Raw genomic sequence first — 22769 nt, 5'->3', positions numbered from 1 at the left:
CAAGTTCATCGTAATATACAGGTGCCAATAGATGGCAGTAGCAACATTGGATTTAACACGGGTCTCATTTAGTGCCAGTGACGGACTTTTCAACAACTTTATTGAAAACGAACTTGAGCATGGCACCCAGATGAAAATTTGAATTAAAATTGAAACAAAGAGTTTTAAAGTATGCAGACGAAAACTCGGGTGAAAAAGCTGCGAGAAATTTCTGACCCAAATTGCTGTCGCCCTTCTGGCTGTTGTTGTATATGGTGATATTTTTGCAAATATTTCTTAAAAAATTAATGATCTCTGTCCACTGGAGCGCTATAAACTTTTAATTTAAACCGTTTTATTTAAAATAATTATTTATCAAACAGATGGAATTAGAAATAAAGGCCTGCCTCTAATAAAAGCCTGCTTCAAATAAAAGCCTGTTAATGATCTATGATCTGCTTTGTAAAAATGTACATCCAGCCTGTTATTTATAGGCTATGTTTTAATCAATTACCATGTTCAAAACAGTTTTTCTGTAATGAAATTATATAATAGGAGTCCGGTCTACCATGACACACGAGGAAATATGTGAGACAGATATTACAAAACCATACAAATAAAGTATTTCTTTACAATGTAAGTCAGATATTCAATTAAAGTTCCAAGAGGTGAGGCCTCTATATTTTCTTCCAAGCAGAGGTCTGGACAAAAAAAAAAAAAAAAGAAATTTTTACATGTATTGTATTTTTACATTTAGATACATGCTAGGCCATGTGACTGAAAAAAATACTGTTTCTGTTTAGGGTTTCCCTCCTGAAATCTATACTGTTTTAATATTTTACTTTAAAGCATTATTTACTGTAAACAATGTAGCTACAATAATCAAAACTTTCTCATCTTGAGCAGAAAAGATAACTAGCAGTTTCAAAGTTCTATCCTAGCCATCTAACAACAATTTTCCCAATTATGATTGCATGTTTCTTTTGAAATGTTCGTAGCCTACAGATTAATAATGCTAGATCAGAAAGGTCTCGTCACATCTGGTTTGAACAGTCAGAGTCATGGTGATAAATAGATGGTAAGAAAAATAACTATATTTGCAGCATTGCTTTTTTTTCTGCTGTGTTTTAGTGAAAGTAACCTATAATTTTGCTGCTCGCCGTGTTTCTGTTTTGTTGTTAAAATAACTGCGTCATCGCAGCACACATCCAAAAAAGAGAGAGAAAGCACACAGAGCCGAAGACTTGAATTGCTTTTAAAATATTCACAAGTACTTTTTTTTCGATTCAATTTGAGTCATGTCATTTCAGGTTGATTCTGAAGTCTATAGAAAGGTGACATGAGTCCGAGTCACTAACTCGAGTGCCCGTCTCTGGTGTGTGCAAAAACTGTTGGTATCTATAACAGCTTTGAGTTTAGTTTAGCTTCAGTACAATGCTGCTATAAGCTAGGGAAGTAGTGACTGATTGAATTTAAGACAGCTGTTTTGATCTTTGCTGTTTCCTGTTCTGAATATGTGAATGAGGAATCAGCCATGGAGTGCCTTTCTAAGGGTCTAATTATGTGAATTAAAGAAAAAATCTGTACCGGGCTTAAGTGTTTTGTGGGGCTACTAACCAGTCTGAAGAGCACTTCACCCTTATGGAGTACTGAAAACCTCACGAACTGGCAAAACATGCAAATATAATGCTATTATGCTTTTATGAACAATATTGAGAAATGTTAGTCTATAGTGTCTTTGGAGTCGAGATGGAAGAGTTGTCATGTAATATGCGCACTGGCTAAACCGCTTCTCCGTTTGTGCAGGAGAAGAACTCATTCCTGAATTACAATGTGTCCTGTATCCTGACTATGCCACAGTACATGAGGCAGGGCTATGGCAAGATGCTGATTGATTTCAGTGAGTACCTGTGTTATGTCTATACGTGTACGTGCAGATTAATGATATGAAGATCTTGATGGTAATCTAAAAGCATGTTTAATTAATCAAAATCATTAAACTGGTGAAGTTTAGCAACTATATTTTCAGTAACCTATAATTTTTTTTGTTTTTTTTTTTTTTTTTTTTTTTTTAATGTTTCTGAATTCCGTTTTATTGGTTTAATTCTATTTTAATAACCACAAAGCATGTGTAATTAGTCAAAATAATGAAACTTTAACAAATTAATAATTCATTTATTGTATTATAAAATTGGTACAATCATAATGTCCATTTTAACATTTTAAAATGTAATCAAATGAAAATGTAACAATTTTATTGTTTTGGCAAATGAAGTGCTGCACAAGTGGGTTTCTATTAAAATGTAAAATTCAGTTATATGTTAAGTTCCATTTTTATAACTGCGTTCTGCAATACCACCTGTGTTTTCAAGAACACAGAACTCAAAGGTCCGCTAGACATGGCATCAGTACTTTCCCCATCATACCATTTACATGTTAACACGTATTTGTAGTTATGTCGAGAACAGGTCTAGTTTAAATGTCATTACTCCTGAGCTGTTTTTAAGGCAACACGTGCTCACGGTCTTTGTTGGCTGGTTTCTAGGTTACCTCCTGTGAAGGTTGAGGAGAGGTAGGTTCTCCAGAGCGCCCTCTCTCAGATTTTGGCCTCATCATTATCGAGCTACTGGAAGGAAGTGCTGCTGGCGATACATGTACGTACTTCAAGGGAAAAGAGATCTCCATCAGGGTAAGAATCACCCTTCCATGCAAAGGAGCTTTGTAGGCACGTTCACTGGACATCCCGGTAAAATACTTGGGTTTGAGCCTTGTTGCTTGTTTTGTCCTGTTCAGAGATCAGATCAGTCCAGAAGACGGCAGTGAAAGCCGGTGGATATCGCCCAGTACCTCGGCAGTCCAACTCAGAAATGCTCAAGTATCCGGGACAGGGAAGCATCGGGGTCCGTGAAGCGACAGGTATCGAAAATACCGTTTTGTGTTTTTTTGTTTTTCTTATTTTTTTTACAACGTACATACAGTCTCGCGGGGCGCCGTTTTTGTTTTTTGTTAGATGATAAAAAACTTATAAAAAAAGATTACAACGAAACAAACTACACGAGCTTACTCTATTCTTGTGGTCGAATCGATATCAGTTCATTTTCTTTTTATTGATTTATAACGATTTTAAAAAAAGGGAAACGCCTCAGTTTGTGTGCTGGTGTAATGCTTTAGATTGTATATTTTTTTGTTTGTTTTTTTGCGTTCTTTTGTTTCTGAATTGCACAGGACCTTGATTGATGAGTGAGAAGGCCCAAAGAGACCAAAAGGGGCAACAACAACAAGACCTAAGACCCCAGCTCTCTGAATGGGACCCCTCCCAAGGAACCTAATTGGAAATTACACGTGTACATTCCGTACTGCCATTATATCTTTTTTATGACTCCATCACAGTGTCTTTTGCAATTGGCTTCAGCTGTTAGTGTCTAATTTTTGTCTCTTTTAATGTGCCTTTTGTATCTCTGAATCTCACTTTTTTATTTACAGTGCTATTTATTTTATGAAATCATGTTTCATTTATAGGTTTCTCCTGCCAAAGTATTATCTGTGCACCCAGCATATATTATGAAAGTTTTTTTTAAAGCAAAAATAGGTTTCTCATCACAGTTGAATATAGTGAAAAATGAGGCGCTTGTGTAAAAAAAAAAAAATTTGATTTATGTTTGGATTTACACAAATTTGTTCCCTGATTTCTTAGTGTTTTCATTTAAATCAGAACTGGGGGAAAAAAAACTCATGTTTGATACATACTTTAATTACGTCACATTTGATACCTGAAGCAAAGACATTTTACTTGCTTAATGCTCCCAAATGTTCTCATGAATTATTATGTTGGTGCCAGTTAAGAGTGGAGAATAATTGTGTACTGATTCATGAAGGCTACTGAAGTCTGTAATAGAGCGCTGGATACTGCAGTCTGTCCCACTCATCTCGCACATCTGCTGTGTGAACAAAAACATGATTTCACATTCATAAACTGCTGGTTTTCCATCATTTTTCATAAATACAGTTCTTCTTTCAGTGTTGTACCTGCTTGTTTTGTTTAAATCTCTCCAGATTTGTTCATTGCTGTGCTGGTCTCTTGGATTGTTTTTCTGAAATCACCTGCGGATTAATATGAAAATCAGTTTTTCACCTTGTTTACACGGTTGCAGTATAGCAGTTTTTATTTTACATTTACAGTCAGTCATTTAGCAGATGCTTTTATCTAAAGCCACTTGGAAATGAGGACAGTAGAAGCAATCAAAACTAACAAAAGAGCAATAATATGTAAGTGCTATGACAAGTCTCAGTTAGCTAACAAAGTACACATAGTAAGGTGTTTTTTTTATCTATATAATAAACAAAAAAACATACAAGTAGATAGAATAGGAAAAGAATAGGGAAAAGCTAGTGTTAGAGGCCTTTTTTCTTTGGATAAATGAATTACCAACACATAAGAGTGTCTAAAATCTGCTGGTGTAAGAGCAGTGTAAAGCCATACCTCCTTGAAGATCTCTTGCCCATCAGTCCCACAAACATTGTGTCCCTTGTGCCCTTCGAGGAAACAGCTCGTCTTTAAAGAGCATGTTTTTTAAAACCAAGACATTAAAACCATGGCAAAAACATCACATCTGTTTAGGATACCCAGGGTTTCTTAATTTGCCCTTCCAACAATTGAAGCTTTTAGAAAGCTTTTAAAATGGAGCAGAAAATCTTTCATTCATAAAAAAAGTCATGCATTAAATTTTGAATACAGTGCAAACATATGTAATATATTCCTCTATAATATATGTTTGGTGTTGGTGTTTAATACACAAATCCTAAACATAAACAAACATTTTACGTTGAGATGCAAAATGAAAATGTCTTGTCTCGAGAAAATTACATGAGTTTATGTCTTAAAACATGAACAAATGTGTCGTATCACTTTTGTGTGAACATTAGACATTTGTGCTTGAAAAACAACAAAATACAATAGCAAGTTATCAAAAAATGTACCTTTATAAACCCTGCAAAACCCTGGACAGTAGATAGCATTATAAATGATTTTTATATATTAATCTAAGGAAAATATTTAATTTATGATACTTGAGTGAAATTACTTGCTATCGTTCCATTTTCACAGGCTGGACGACTTCTAGAACAAGTGAGGGGAAAAATTGAATATAAAAGTGAGTATATAGGCCTATTAATATCACTAACAATGTGTTGTTAAATATAATTTGATTAAAAAAAGTGAATTAAGCCACAGAACCACTGAAATAGTGCAGTACGAATTGTAAATATTTTGTTGTCAACGCTTCTGCCCTTTAATTTGATTTTAAATTAGACTCTACTGTATTTTGGGTTATAAATCAATTATTAATAACTTCGATACAACAATGTAACCATTAATTTCTTGTAGGTCTTTTGTACCCAGGAGTCAGCAAAACCCACAATTCTTCACCACAGCGTCTTCCCAAGATTAGTCCATAGAACTGATGAAGACTTTCGACCTCTTTAGTAGACTGCTGGCCACTTGGCTGAATAGTGTCTCCTCCACTGGTTCATCCTGTTCAAACAACCAAAGCATTTTGATTTGATGCTGTCAAACGATAAATCGCATCCAAAAAATAAAAGTTTTTATTTACATAATATATCTGTGTGTACTATGTATATTTATTATGAAATATTATAGAATACACACACAGTATATATTTTGATAATAATTTTACATATTCAATAAATAGCAATATTCAATATTAAAATGTAACATTTTTTCTTAAATGTATTACATGCATGGGTGTGTATTTTATATAACATAATATACAGAGTACACACACATATGCTATGTAAACAAAACTTATTTTGGATGCAATTAATTGGTTGACAGCACTAATTTTGTGATGAATGCACAGCATAGCATGTTTTGGTTTTATGAGGAAAAACATTGAAAACATTTTATTTAAACAACCTTTATGATTAACTTAATATGTATAGTTTTTAAATCTATAAAAATTTAAATAAAAACACTTCTCACCTCCCAGTTGTTCTCTGAAATCCAGGGGTCTCTGTTTAGAGTTAAAGACAATCCTTGAAAACTACAGGCAAGAGAAGTACGGTCCAGCATTAACACTGAGAGTTTACAAATCTCCATAAGGAACTCAAATTGTGCAAATAAAACTAGCTTGATGATACCAAAGAAAAAATTTCTTTCTCCGTCATACAGGTCTGTCCAGCCAGCAGGAGGGTATTCGGGGGATCGCAGGTCTTTTCTGTTCTTCACTAGTGGCGACGGCATTTATAGCCATACGGCTGCCAACCCCCTCCCAGCTCTCAGATCCCCAAACCACCCTCCTCATACCATGTCTCTGCCATAATCAATTCATATAATGCAGTTATTGCAAAATGACGTCCACTTGACTTGAGTGATCAATGACTGCATTTCCATTGCCAGGTTTTGATGAATCGACAAAATAATTCATTAAAACTAATTTTTTATTTGTTTTTTTTAATACATGATTAGGCCCATTTTATGGAGATTGGTAAATTAGAATCATGGATATAATTGAAATTTATATAAACAAATTATGAATTCAATGTACTCATGACAGAAGCAGTAAATCAAACTTACAAAACATATGTTTGAAATGACATTAGCATATATTTGACCTGCCTTTTCTTTGCTTGTAAAACATATATATCTAGAAGATACTTACCCATTTCTAATAACATTTCTGACATTTCAATCTTTGTTTTCAGAGCAAAACAGATTGATTAAAGGTGCCTCATACTTTCAGTGGGCTTGGCAAACAATCCCTTCTATTGCACAAGTAGTAGTGACTAACTCACTAAGTACTTAATTGTTCAGTAAGTTCTATTTATGGACTTAATTACATTTGACTCCCCGTAAGCAAAAGCCATTGCTTTTCAAATAAGCCTGGATTTACAAAATATCAGTAAACTCTAATTGCTCAAGTCATATTTTTTGCCATCTGTGGAGAAACTGCCTGCTTAATGTAACTTGTCTTATGATATACCACTTAGTAGTCTGTAATCTGTTAAAAAAACAGGTTTAAATTATATATTTTGCCAAAAAGTGATTTAGATGGCTTGAAGTTGTCAGTCCATATGCATCATCATTTGGCTCTGTTTTGTTGAACCCTTCATGTTGTGTTCTGGAAATGCTGGTTTAATGTTGTCTCTCACTGGAATAAAACTTTACAGGCTTTGCTCACATGCAGGGTGAACCAATTTCCCCACAATGACTGGCCTACAAAAATACATTTTATTGCTACCAAATTGGATTCAATCAGTTTTCTTTCAAACTGTCACATTTTATGTGTTAGTTTTTTCTTCACTCCCCAAATATACAAGTAAACAACAATGTTTGTGGTAAATATAAAATTGGCAATACTTTGTGCTCTACAACATGAATAACACCCCTATTGAAAATGCAATTTTTGAAGAAGTTGTTTTAATTTTTTTAAAATGTAGGCTATGTTTGTGATAAAAATAAATAAATAAATGTTTGGGGTGTGAATGTGTGCAGTTTACTTTGTACAACAGAATATCCAAGTATGGTCAGGTTATGTTTACCAAAAAAAAAAAAAAAAAACGAACAAAAAAGTACACTTGCTTACAACTTACATGGTGCATATTAGTACCATTTGAAAGTAACGTTACTGCTCCATTGACAGTTTTGTACTTTTGCTTCTGCCAGTGCAAGAGTAGGCTTTAAACTAGTATTCAAATTAAAAATGAGTGTTTGATTACGTCAACGTCTGTGTTTCTTTGAAGCAATTAAAATTCACTTATTCAGAAATAGGCTACTTCAAAAGCTCAGTGCATTGTTTGTGTTCGTCCAACAATTACATGTAAACGTTTTTTTATTATTATTATTATTATTATTATTATTATTATTATTATTATTTTATCATCATAATCAAGCTTCACACACAAACACCTCTCATTGAAACCAAGATGACACACAGGATTGTGCTCTTTGATCTCACCACAGGTGCTTAACAAAGCAGAGGAAACCAATTTTCGATAATTTCACCTGAACGCCACTCATGCGCTTCCAAGCCCCACAGAGGTCTAATGTTTGAGTGCTGAATCAAAAAGATTCAGAGGCTCTTCATTTGCATAATGAAAAAACTGCTTCATTCAATAGGGTCTGATGATGCTGACACCATATTACCATGTTATACTCAACTGTTTGCCCATATTAGGCAAAGATGTATGATGTAATATACCATTGATAGTTGATCAGCATTATGAGAAATATTTAGGCCTGAATTTAAGATTGTATGTATCTGATGTATTTGAATTGCATATAAAATTTCATTCTATTAAGACTGCAGTGTTCTAACAAAAAACAAACTAATAAATGTAAAGCATACATGAATGGAACAGGTAAGGATTTAGGCAAAGAAAAAAAAAAGCTTGTAGGAGATTTAACCATGTTTATATAAATTTTTAACTGAATTTCCTGAAGCTCTTTCAACTTCCTTTGTGCATCATCTGATCGCTGATATTGTTGCTTTTTAATACATGTGATGAGACATGAGTCTTGCTTTTTATCAGCAGTTCAACTTGTCCTGTAATTTCTGAAGCCTTTTTCAACCCAGACTGATATTTGAAATCTGTTTAAGTTGAAGTAAAGAGATTTTTTATTTTTTTTATTTTTGCCATTGCAGGTCCTGATTTGCATTTAGAGTTGTGGAACAGCGTGTGCTGGAGCAGGTTTTGTCAGCCTTTAAAATGGTTCATGTTTAATGCCAGAATGAAGATGATCAAAAGCTATAAAGTAATGTACTAGCAGTTTGATCTGAATATCTTCTGTTAAACTCAATTGTGAATGTCACTCTGTGCAGAAGTATATCAGATTTCTTTGAAATTTGACGTTTTGTTCATTAACCGTTTATTATGTTTTCAGGGAAATAATTAGCTAGAGTCAGTTAAACAACCCCAAACAACCCCATAGGAGAAAAAAAAACTGTATCATATTTGATACACAGATTTCCAAGGCTCTAATTTAACATGATCAAACCTGTTGTACACAATGTACTACATGCCTTCTCTTGTCTGATTGATAATTAATACTTTTTTTAGCAAGTAAACAATTCTAGTTTCATCTTAATAACGTCAATCTTCAGATCATGTTCCTTTTTTTTTCTTTATTGGTTTTTATAAACGTAAGAATAACTTTTATATTGTTAGTAATATTTCAAGATGACTATTTACTGGATAGAAGCAATAGAAGTTTACTTGATTATACATACATAATGTATTTTAAAAAATCATGTGAAAATGTGAGTATCAAATATTATACATCAGGTTTTTGATGGACATTTATTTGTTCATTTCTCAATCATCACGGTATTTAATTGAATTATATGTTTTGCCCCCACAATAGAAACCCTGATCATAAAACTAAGAATTTAAATGTCATCCCACTTAGGCTTATTATTAGGAGACATAGAGTGACAACTGATATTTAAAGCTGTTTTCTGTAATTAGTCAGCTATACAATTATAAAAAATGTAACTGATTTACATTGCAAGCTGTCAGAAGTTCTTAAGTTTTGGCCATATAAATATCAGCAACAGATTTTTAAATGATTGTGCTCTAATCCTGTGATGACTGATTCCCCGTCAGATTGGCCAAATGCCAGTTTTTGCATGTGTGCGAGAACAATCGAGTTCAACAAACTCCATTTAACGTCCTTGTAGATTTTATGTGTTATTACTGCTACTTTAATTGTAGCAATTGTGAGTCTGCGATCACATTTGCTGTTTTACTAGCTATCGGAGTGTAGCATCATATAAATCAGTATGGTTGATCTTTCTGAAATTTGACAAGCTCTTAGAAATGATCACTTTTATCTCATTAAGCCAATTCAATCCATAAAAACATGCAATTTTAATCCCACAGTCATTAAAATGAGAAGGATTTACATGGCGGAAATACAAAATTATACATCAGTCTGATTAAGTATTGCTCCGAAAATAGATGATAGTGCTCATTTCAAGTACATTTTAATAAATTAATTAAATTGCGATTAATTAAAAATTTCTGCATTCATTTAATAGATTTATTTCTGATTTAATATCAGCATCATTATCCAGCTCTTGTAACTCACTTAAAACCTTAGATAAACATTTGCTTTAGGTTAGTTTCTAACAAACACAAACAACACCAACACTTGACATACAATAAACACATAATTTGCATATACTCGTTATTAGATCTGCTAAACCGGGTGGTAAATGACTTTTAGTTTTTTTTTTTTTTTTTTTTTTTTTTTTTTGCTTTTGGGGATTATTCCTGTCTGACAAGTTTACTTGCTCTTGACCTTCCAAGAATCCTGAGGACTCCTATGGAGTCATCAAACAACCAGGCTGAATAGTTTCAACCAATACCTTTTATATCAAATGTGATCTTACCAGGGTGAGGCCAGTATCTCTTCAGAGATGATACTTTGTTTTAGTCACGCAATTTGTTATTGTCTTGGCTTCAGTAATAGCAGCCATATTTAATAGTGTCGAACACAAACTATTCTAGTCTAAATTGATGCCTATTTAACAGGATCGCTGTTCCAGAGTCCCACAGGGTTCGGTACTAGGCTACTTTTTTATTTTCTGTTGCACCAGATTACATGGTTTTGCCTGCTTGTAGCAAACTAATTAAGTGTTTTAACTCATGAACAAGAGATCCCTATTTTAAATATATATATGCTTACATATGCAGTGTACATCCCATGTTTTTGGCTAGTAAATAACACTTTTACTGCTGTTTATTGTAAGTTTTCCTTAAGAGCCTTTGTCAGTACTAATAATTCAGCATTTCGTTGCATTAGTTATACTCTGGTACTTTTGGTTATCATACTTTAGTTTGAAAAATATTGGGTCACCACTTGATCTATAAACTGTTAAACAACACCAATTGTGAAAAACTGGATGGAATTTGAACTAAACCAAATATAACTACATTAGACTTTCAAATGGAAGTGCATTTCAGGTCACCACATGCAAATTAACCCCTCCTTAGTTTTATGCAAATCTCCATTGCTGAAACTCTGAAAACGTCATACTTGCCTCTCAAACATGCCTATACATTTTTTAACCCTTTAAACCTTTTAAAATTTGAGCTGCTCAGAGGTGACAGATTCTCATTCTGCCATTAGAGGGCAATATTGTTTCATTTGTGAAACATTAAAAGTGTCCTGACAGGTCCCTGTTTGCTCTGTTTACCAACATTAACTTGACTTTAACCAAAGTGAACATTTTCTTTCTATCTACAGTTGCAGAGTAATAACCAGTCATTATCTTGCATAAATGTTAAGGAAACACTTAAAATGGATTTTGCATTTTAAAAGAAACACGGATTGCATGTAATTGCCTTTGGCTAAAGTATAAATACTCATGTAATTCCCAGTCAAACTACTTGTGTGACAACAGTGGCACCGTCCCAATATTTTGATATATTAGACATTCATGTTTGGACTATCTTGGTGATACCTGTAGCAGTGAAAGGACGGCTTTCATAAGAAAATGACTACAGTGGCTGTGCAGTTTTAACTGTACAGTTATGGCTTATTTGTGGTTGTTATAGTTGTTTGTGATTTTACTGGCTCCATAGCGTCAGCATATTTTTGTTCTTTCGCATTCACAGGGCCTTTGACACAAACACTTATATACTTGGCAAGAGGCTAAAATGTGATGAGTGTAAATGTAGTACATCCACACTTGTATGTAAAAAACAGCTTACTCTTAAGACTCATTGGGATCTTTTTTTGTTTGTATGTTATATTACATTCTGGGTTGCTAGAATTGCGCAGACAGACTCCTGAAATAAAGTTTTAGTAAGTCACAATAGCGGGTGTAACATTCAGACTTACACACAGCCATAAATTGTCAGCGAGAGAGAGTGTTCTATTGCATATTTGATCCCAAAGGCCTGATTCTCATGTTCCTTGAGTCATTTTTCTGTGATTTTGAGGCCCATGGCACATTATGTGGCCTATGAGAGCAGAAGGAGACTTTGAGGCAGTAACTTTGGTTTTTTATTTCTATTTTTTTTATCTCTTCTCTTACACTTTCACCAATGCAAGCCAGAAAACAGCTGTCATTTTTTATATGAATTTTTGTTGTCACACGAGACTACAACTTATTGATGTTGCAAAGCACAAAAATACATTGTGCCTGAAAAACATTTGACTTGCATGAAGCAAATCCAAGACAAGCAAGCACTGTCTTTTGATAATAAATGGTATTATGTAATATATATTTAGTATACGATATAAAATAAACTATATTGTATTCTTAGTGTAGTATACTTCTACTTAGGAACACCCTAAAAGGGGGATATGTGTATTGCTGGAACTATATACACAGGTTTCACAGGTTCTTGGAATAGAATTAGCTTTTGTTTTGTTAAACCTAAACACTGAAAGAAAAAATTATGATATAACATAATATTAAAAAAAAAAAAAAAAAAAAAAAAAAAATCTAAAAATAAGCAATGATTTTTATATAATTATTCATTAAAATTATAGCACTAAATAGTATAATAAAGAATTATTAAATTCATATTGCATAATATGTATTATATTTGTTAAAAATAATATATATATTTAATGTATAAATGAAACATAATACAATTATATCCAGCTTTAAAATGAGATTTAAAATAAAAATGGTTTATTGGCTATGGTTATTTTTACATTAGTATTTATATTGCCCACCACTTTATTAGGTGCCCAACCAGTATTTTGTGCAGGTGAACGGTTGCCAGTTCAAACAAACATCATTCATGGACACAATGACATTTTCTCACAGACCTTGTGTGTTGATGTGGGCCCCTTATAAACAATAACCCACATTCACTGATATACACACTTGCACACTTGTAATTAGCAGCGAGCATTCTTGCCAACAACATAACAGTATTCACAAGCAGTTATTAACCATTTTTAACAGTCACTGACTTACATTTGTCAGGAAAGCTCTTAGTAGTGCATTTTGTTCGCCTGTTAGACAGCTGATCACACGGCTGCACGCAGAAACCAAACCTGCAAGCTTGTTATCATGGTTATGTCCTGACATTTTTCCTTTCAACAGTTTGAAATTACAACGGCATACATAATGAATGCAGTAGTCCAGTCTTGTGGCAACACTGTTCAGAACACCCTGTTCAGTGCTCTGCTTTGCATGGTCAAATTAGCTTACTTTGTCTTCCAGCCAATATCTAGCTCCTCCGGTGAACCACAGAGGTGCAAAAGCCAATAGCATAATGGGTAGACTGGGAGCGTCATACAACTGGACAAATGTCAGCGAGGAAAATGACAGTCAATTCATAATGTGGCATTTTGTCAGTCATGTCAGAATAGATTAGGATTTGACATATCCTTCATGTCTATTTGTCCTCCTCTGTAATTATCAGATCTAGTGTGCTTTAATGCGTACCTACAGTTACTACTGCACAACAGCAGTTCAAATCAGCCTGCGTGCATGTCACTGATTTATACTTCAGGATCTTCTTCTTTTATTTTGTCTATGTTTTATTTCATCTTCTGACTAACTATGTTATGTTTATAGTGCACTAGTTTGTTAGCTAGCTATCAACCACTTAGAAATTTACACTGATATATATGTGTGTGTGTGTGTGTGTGTGTGTGTGTGTGTGTGTGTGTGTGTGTGTGTTTGTGTTTGTGTGTGTTGATTAATCAATCGTGTGATTCATTGTCCGATATTTTTGTAAAATGAGTGCTAAACTGTATATTTGAACACTGTCCCAAACAAATATGCTACTTTTACATCTGCTGTATACTGTCTCTTTCCTGTTAAAGAAGTACAATTTAGCACACTTTTAAAAAGAGGATTGATTATGGAAATAATATACTTTGAAATAATATACTTAACTGCATGTAATGTTTTGGACACTTGTTTGCAATTGAATGCAAATGTATTTTATTTGAAATGCAATTAGTTGAACTTGAGAGCTCTTTTGATCCACATAAGTAGTTTAGTATGTTAGTCAGCACATCAAAATTAAAAGATTATTTAAACAAAGATTTCAAATGTACATTTTTGTTTGTTTATTTTTAAATTGTTAAATAGTGCACTTTTTTTTGTTTGTTTGTTTGTTTGTGTGGTTTTTTGTTTCATTATTTTATTTTTTTATTATTGTATGGTTTTACAGTAATAGTGATTGTTTAATACAATTAAACACTTTTTCACCATATTTCTCACATCTTTAGCAGTTGAGTAGCTATAGCTTTAGGTGTTGCCAAATTGTGTAAACTGTGTCTGACAGCAGTTAGCTATACTCTTTTCTATATTAATAATAACTAGTGTCAACATAATATGATTGCAGTGTTTGTCTTGCTACTAGGTGGATGTTGCTATGGACTATTTAGCTTATTATAATAAGCCTGGATGTATGTCACAGAAAAATATCTGATTTATATGCTGTCTTTTTACTTATATATGTTGTGCAGTTAAGTTGAAACTGTTTTTTTTTTCTTCTTTTCAACAAATGTTCAGTGAATGGAAGTAACCTTTAGAAAGTGTTTATAAAGCCTACTACTACATTTTATGACCAATCGGATAATATTTAAACCCTTGATTAGTGTGCTTATGTAATTAGTATTAAACATCAAATAAACATCAAATTAAAATATGCAAAATTATGATATAATATTATAAAATAAACATCTTTATTATAATTTATATTGTATATTTTATATTATTATATTAAAGTATAATATAATTTAACATTGTTGTGCTTGATGAATGCACACAACAATATTTGTAATATTAAAAAAAAAAAAATTGACTTGAAAAAAAAAAAGCTGACTTGTTGCTCAAGAAACATTTCTTATTATTATCAATGTTGAAAACAGTTTTGCTGCTTAAACTAAAATATTTTAACACTCATAATAATAACAGATGTTTCCTTAGCAGATCAGCATATTGAATGATTTCTGAAGGATCATGTGACACTGGAGACTGGAGTAACGATGCTTAAAATTAAGCCTTGACTCACAGGAATAAATTAGATTTTAAAATATTTTAAAACAGAAAAGAGATTTTTTTTATTATAATAATCTTTCAGAATATAACTATTTTTACTGTATTTTTAATCAAATAAATGCAGACTTGTTGAGCAGAAGAGACTTCTTTCAATAACATAAAAAGTAGTGTAGAATCACCGTCTTCCCAATATTGCACAGAAAGAGTGTAAATTAGTGTCTTATACAGATGTCTGTGTTTAAAACGAGCTACTTTTCATGATGTGGTAATGGTTGGATAATAGATTATCTGTCATATCTAATAGTTCTGACTAATAAAAACAAACAGGACACCAAGTGTACTGAAAACTTCCTGATATTGCTCACAATCGTGCAAAAATTCACACAAAGTTTAATGCTGTTGACTTTACCAGGCTTGTTTAATACATACAGTACAATTCTTCCCCTCCTCCGCTGCCTGCTGTATTTGCAGGCGGCTTTAGCGCCAGACACCCTGAGGCAGCGGTAGCGCCAGTGAGTCTTCCCACCTCTGTTTTTGTGGTGGGAGATGACATGTCGAAGCTTTGAAGAGCTGCAGAGGGAGGGAGGGAAGGACTGAACACATCACTCTGCAAGAGCACAGAAATGTCATGTGGCCAGCAGTCCGCCCAGATTCCCTCACTGTCTAAGTGGGCCGGAGAAATGTAGACAGGAAGTACAACTCTCTCTCACACACACACGCAATCCATACACAATTAAAAACTCCTAAACGCTACAGTACCATATTTCCGTCATACCTACCCCATCTGAGTTGTGCTGTTCGTCAGCATTGCTGTGCGATGCTACAGTCAGCTCAAAACTGTGCCAGAACCCACACCTAACGTTCAGAACGGCTGCAACACATCACAGTTCCTTTAAGAGAGAGAGAAAAGAAACACTTGGAATGTTGATTCTCTTTAAATACACCAAACAAAAAAGAGACACAGCACAAACAGACCCAGACGATCCACCCACTCGCTGCACCTACACCAAAATAAATAAAGACACCAGGACAAACACAAATTCTTCTTAAGTATAGCACAGTGCTTTGTGTGTGTGAGCGTTTGTCTGTTCGTCGCACTTGTGAAGTCATTGTTTTGGGTATTTCTGCCGTTTGCTGAAATTGCACAGATGCTCAGAAAAATGATATAAAGTACGGCCTCTGTATAAATATGTATTTAATGTCATCACAAATCAATTGGGTGTCTATAAACGATCTGTTTATAGTTAACAAGTACATACATATGATATTCATCTAAAATATAACTGCTTACTATATGGTGCATAATAAAACAAATCGGATATATAATGTTACCTCTTTCACTTGATAAACTGTTTATTAATTTTGTTTTTTAACTGAATTAAATAAGCTGAGCTATCAGGCTAATTGGGTATCTGTATACTATGCTAGTATGTAAACTAACTAAAACAGACATAGTAATTCTAATCAGGCGATAAAGAGAGTACCCATTAAAAGTTATTTGAGTTAGTGGGATAGCTTGGGGTCCTAATGGAAGTTTTGATGATGGCCTTTATTTTCTTTTTTTGCAGCAATGGCTGACTGGAAAACTTGATTCTAATCGGCTAATCTGTATTCTGCAGGCAAATATTTTTGTGGCACTAAACTGACTGCTGTCTCATGCAAACGCTTTTTAAATTAGCTGTTAGAATGGGTTAGCCAAGTAGTGCTGTTTTGAGACTGAAATGGCTACAAATCTAGAAAGAAGCAGATGACATCAGGTGCTTATAATAAACTGAACATTATCATCCATTGGTGTAGTCGGTTATGTAGTTATTGTTATTGTTATAGTTATCGTCTTTGGTGTGAATGGCCTTTTATACTGACACCTAGTGGTGTGGATGCAGCATTATGCAAAAAAACACATATATGCACATGCACACACATATTATATATACATATATATATAATCAAAATAATACAACACATGATAAAATATTAAAATGAAATAATATTTTAGTAATACAACACTGAGTTTATTTCATGGTACTGATGAGCTGATTTTAGATCATCTCTTTAAAAAACCATAGTTCTACTATATGAGTGTAGAAACATGCATGTTTGCTTGTGGTGAGTTGGATGTGGGTACACCTGTACACCGAGACACTAGACAGAGAAGTGCACCTCCCTCAGCTGTGCCAGCAGCACACCTCCTGTAGGGTTTATGTCTGCTTGGATCTCCTGTCTGAAGTGCCGACCTTCATTTAGAGACCGAGATTAGAGAGGAAGCCCTCTGCATCCCTCCTGTAGAGATCAAACAGCGCCAAACCCACGTCTCATGCAGCGCTGCAGTCAGGGTTACAAGGAGGTGGTGCTCAGTTTGAACCACACACTCCTAGACAAATAAGCCACCAGACGTTTGAGCTCAGAGCAGCACAGACTCAGAAGGCAATGCTAGCATGCTGCATACATTTTGTGCATTTCACGTCTGCTGTAGTTTGTGTTCTGCTTTAGCTTGATTGATATGATAAATTGCTTGTAATGTTCCTCATTTGTAAGTTGCTTTGGTTAAACAGGTGAAACCAAACACTTTATGCAAAGATACATTCTAAACCGTAATATGCTGTCGCATGACCTTGTCACTTTGCATTAATTTTTCATTAATGCAAAGTGAGTTGCGCTAAGAACCTTTTTTCCAATTCATTATGGTGTTCCCAATACACATCATTTCAGAGAAGATTTACAATCATGATGTTTATAATTTCTTACATTTTGCTTATTAGAGCTGGATGATAATATAGCTTTTATTTTGCAAAGATATAAACAATCAAGCAGTTGAATTTTGCTATATGGTATACTGTATATTCCAACACACTGATATGGAAATTCGTAACTATTTAAGTTTTTGGCAAAGTGGTGGCTAATTTTGTGTAAAAATGTCTTAAATTTCGTTAATCTGATAGAATGTAAAAAAAAAAAAAAAAAAAATGTCGGTTGATATTATTTTTGGGTTATTTGTCACATAAATTAAGAAATATTTAAAATGTTGGCTAATTTGTAGGAATTTGTATGATTTCATATGTATTCATACAATTATGCCTCCTAGATTAGTGGTGGACCTTCCCAGCAAACAAAAACATCCCAGACAAAAAAAAAAAAAACATTTTGATAATGTTAACACTAGGGGTGGTTGATGATTTTTTTCTCTCTAGGCTTGATTCTGTTTATAGGGTACAGCCTAACATGTTAATGCTTCGTTTAAAAAAGTAAAAAAAATAGTATTAACAAATCAAATAAATAAAAATTCATGTCTTCAAAAGTCGAAATATTGCTAAAGTATTATTACGTAAGTTATAAGTACAAGATGAAAAGTTGAAATTATGACTAAGTCAAAAATATCACTTTCAGTAATTTCAGTAATAACGAGATAAAACGTCAAAATTATGATTATAAAAAAATCTAAATTATGACTTAAAAAAGTCAACATTATGAGATAAACAGTTGGATGAACCCAGGATATGAACGCAACGCACTGAATTGAAGCATTTTCCTCCCATAGAAAACTGAATAAACACTTGCATACACGTATTTTTTATACACCCCTAGTTTTGGCGGCATGGCAACAACTCTTCCTCTTCTCTAAAATGGTGCAACATGGCCCCGCCCACTTTGTTGCATGTTCCCAGGGGTGGAGTTTATGTCAATTTCAGGGTTTGTGATGACACCAACCTGGGAAGTATCTTGTTGTAGTCCCTACGAGCCATTTTTGTAGGCATTAAACTGCCAGAAATTTAAAAGACAATATCTTAATTTGCATTGAACTTTCAGCGCCGCAACTTTGCAGATATTGTTTATGCTCAGACAGCAACATTACTGACTAACTAACGTTAAAAAAGTGAAATCGCAATCACCCACCATTTTAATTTATAAAAATGTTCTCTGAACATTCAAAACGTCCAGTTTTTTAAATGTTTTTGAAACGTTTTTTTTTTTCTTGGTTATGTGAATTTTAGGGGAATATTCCATTTTATAACTTTGCAAACATTATGGGAATGTTGTGTTTGAATGTTCTCTGAACATTTTGAAATAGTAACATTTAAAAATGTTAGACAAACATTCTGCTAAAATGTTTCACAATAAAATGTTCCGTGAATGATGTATAAATGTTGTTTTTGAGAGCAATATTAAAGACCAGAGAACTTTCAACAAATGTCCTATCAATGTTACTGGAAGAATGTTTGTTCACAACTTTGAGAAAGGCTTGCCAGAACATTCTGAAAACGTCCTTTTCATTCAAATAACATCATAAGAATTCATATAAATTCACCATCTCGTTAAATAGTTAGGTTTTCTCATGAAATCAGGGTTGGCTATTCCAAAAACTCAATATCTGTGTTAAAAATACACCAGAGAAATCCTACAGTATTAGAAAACGTCTGTGGAAATATGTCATAGTTGGTTTCTGATTTACTTCAGATACCTGTTTGATTAGCTGTGGTTTAGTGCTGCTTTTATTTTGATTTGGCAGTGAGTGATTAAGGAGTTCTATTGGAGGACCTCCAAACTGTGTTGATTAGATTTTGATTGCCATCACCATCAAACATTTTGATAAGCTGCCAAGAGGAGGCCGGGAGGTTTGTGATCTCGGCGCACCATCGACTTGTTGCATTAGAATTTTGCATGATGGCTCCATCAGTTTCTTAACTGACTGAATCACTCTTTGACTGGCCACAGAATCCCAGACTGCTCTGTCTGCACCTGCAATTACTGTGAGTCTGAAGGTTCTTTAATCAGGATCTGGAGTGACCTCATCTGTAAACTCCATCATAAACAAGCCTCAGATTTAACAGTTAAACAGTTTATTTTTCTTACAACATATTATTCTAAACCTACTCAAAAAGCTCAGACAGTTCATGAAACATTTTAACAGTTTGGCCATGTTAAAACAAGTATGTGTTACACAAACCGAATGGTTCTTATCTGTATTTGTTTATTATAAAATCTTTCTTTGTTCTCAGTTGTTATTTGTCAGCATTTGCTCTTTATTTGTTTATTTATTACAAACTAAAAGCATTTTTATTTTTTATTTTATTTATTTATTTATTTATTATGTTTATTTTTTTATTTATTGAAGGTGTTATTGATATTTATTTATTTGCTTTATTTATTTATTTATTTATTATAAACTACAAGCGTTATTTATTTTATTTATTCATTCATTCAAAGTTGTGATCAGAATCTATTTGTTTTTTTATGTATTATAAATTATTACCTTTCTTTCTTTCTTTCTTTCTTTTTTTTTTTTTTTAATTTTTTTGTCTTCATTGCAATTGTTCATAATTTTCTCAATTTCTTTCTTTCTTTCTTTCTTTCTTTCTTTCTTTCTTCCTTTCTTTCTTTTTCTTTCTTTCTTTCTTTCTTATGAGTATTTGTTTTTGGTTGTATGTATGTATGTATGTATTTTAAACTATTAGAATTCTGTCTTTATTTTTGTTTTCAAACTTTATTTATTGAGTTATTATTCAGTGTTTATTTGGTTGTTTATTATAAATGATACGCTTCTCTTATTTATTTATTTATTTATAGTCATTTTAGCATTAAATTGTTTGATTTTTACTATAAATTGTTAGCTGTTTTTTCTTTCTTTTCGCATTTATTTATTTAAATGGCTTAATAACCTAACATCATGGTGGACAGTTTAAAATTTTTGCCAAACACCAGACAAATTCGAAATCATACTTTTACATCATCATTCTATACCCCAAATTTAATCCTGGAGTGCGTATTGTCGTAGCATTGCTGGAGTGCTCTGTTATGTCATTAAAGTGAAAGGGCCGTAGTAAATAAACATATTACATGCATCATTAGAGTGAAAGACTGTCATTATATGGCTGAAAGTCAGGTGGGGTGTCAAAATCTAACTCACCCACTTTGCCAGATCAGCAGTATGTACTTTCATTAGATAATTATAGCACTCAACAGCTTAACTATGACATACTATGTCAGTTAAGCTGAACGCGGCTCTCGGGCAGGCTAATTTACATCTCGTCCAACGTGACGACGCACTGCATTTGGTTTCGGTTTGGCTCAATCAGGTGAATTTGCCCATGAATGGAGCACCTGGACAAATGACTCAGCTTTAACGGCAAAACGCTGCCACAGCAAACAAAGAAACCAAATGAGCAGAAACGACAGTTATAGATTCCTCAAGGGACGGCAGGCTTTAACAACGTGTTAAAACCTTTAAGAAAATCACAAGCTGTCAGAAATGCTTATGAGCGCATGAAAATAACCCCTCGGAAGGGGGTGGGGGGTTTAAAAACCTCAGAAAACAAAATAACACCTCCACACCTCCCTCTTTCTGGTCTTTTTAGTTGCGTCTACATTTTCCATGGCTGCCGGCCCAGCTGCTGAGAGAGCTGTTCCTTGAAGCCGCAGTGTATTTAGAAACAAGTTTGAGGGAGAGCGCTCAGGCTCCGTGCGGCAAACACAGGCCTCACAGTTCTGGGCTGAGGCTTGGCAACGGACCTGACCAGAGAGGCCAGGCAGCCAACACTCCCCACAGCATGTGAGAGCAGGCCAAAGAATGAGCCATGTGTGTGTGTGTGTGCGTGTGTGTGAGGGAATCTACCTCGGGGCAAGAGCTGCATCTAAGGTGTGCCAAACAGCAGAACATGTCTGTCCATGATTTACGTTTGCATGCATTAGTTGTCCGGCTGATCTGCATTCGTAAAGAGTGACTGTTATAACTGATTACGTCTTTGATCTGTACACTTTACTGTAAAAGAATCATAATTGTCCGAAAGTGCGATGGGATGTGCACATGAATGCATTCCTGGCATTTTTGTTCAGTTGTGAGGCATCCTTGCCCATGTTTTTGACTCACATTTGCTGCCTGCATGCATCAGGCGGTTATGGTTTCTCAGTTTTTGTCGTTTCATCTCGATATGCAGGGGTCTGGTTGTTGTAAAGCTGGAGGAGGGTCCAGATGTTCAGAGATTTGACTCATCCGCACAGGAAGAGGAGAGGGGAGCGTGTGAAATTGGTTTCATACGTTTCGCTGACAGTGAGGTCATTATACTGCGTTACATGGGTGACAGTGTGTGATAATTGTGTGGTGGGGGAATGAATATTCATCTTCAGAGACAATGTGGTGGCTTCAATACTAGAGAATTTGGGTGCTTGCCAAGCAATTGCTATGCATTTGTTAAGGTGTTCTGCATGGTTGCCTGCAGGGCCATTTCCACTATTCAGGTGCCTCAATATGACTGTTTCAGAGTCAATGAGGAATAAGAGTGCCCATGATAAAGAAGGGGTGGGGTAAATCTATTTTCATAATCAGAAGAGCTTTCTTACCAAGTATGTTTACACACACAAGGAATTTGAATTGACGACAGGAGCTTCCAGTGTAGAAGAAAGTACAACATAGTGCAGACATAAATAGGAATAACACAGTAGGGATGTAATATAACACTAATATAAAAAAGAAAAACAAAACATTAAATAATGTACTACATATATACAGAAATAGAAATATAGGAAAAAATTTAATTGTTTAGATAAATGTACAGGTATGTTATTAGTGTGCAGATATGTTATTTACAAAGTGTGCAGAAGCATGTCGAGAGTTCATAGAAATGTACTTTTGTTAAGTTCATAATATTTTTTATTATTATTATTAATTTTAAATATAATGATTGGGGTGTAACCATCAAGTAAAAAGTAAATTATTATTTTCAGAAATTCTAGGTTTTAAAATGTAAGTTTTTTCAAAATTATTTGCAAAGTTTTTATTTACAGTTGTATATACAATTA

General features: G+C 33.9%; 1 pseudogene; it reads left to right on the top strand.

Moving 5' to 3' along the window:
* LOC122139030 overlaps positions 1-22247 on the top strand; it is a 28196-nt pseudogene extending 5949 nt beyond the window's left edge.
* Positions 22248-22769: the final 522 nt, after the last annotated feature.

This window comes from Cyprinus carpio, chromosome B12 (genome assembly GCF_018340385.1).
Source record: "Cyprinus carpio isolate SPL01 chromosome B12, ASM1834038v1, whole genome shotgun sequence".
Lineage (NCBI taxonomy): Eukaryota > Metazoa > Chordata > Actinopteri > Cypriniformes > Cyprinidae > Cyprinus > Cyprinus carpio.
Note: the sequence above shows the minus strand (reverse complement) of the source record. Positions and strands in the feature narration are given on the sequence as shown.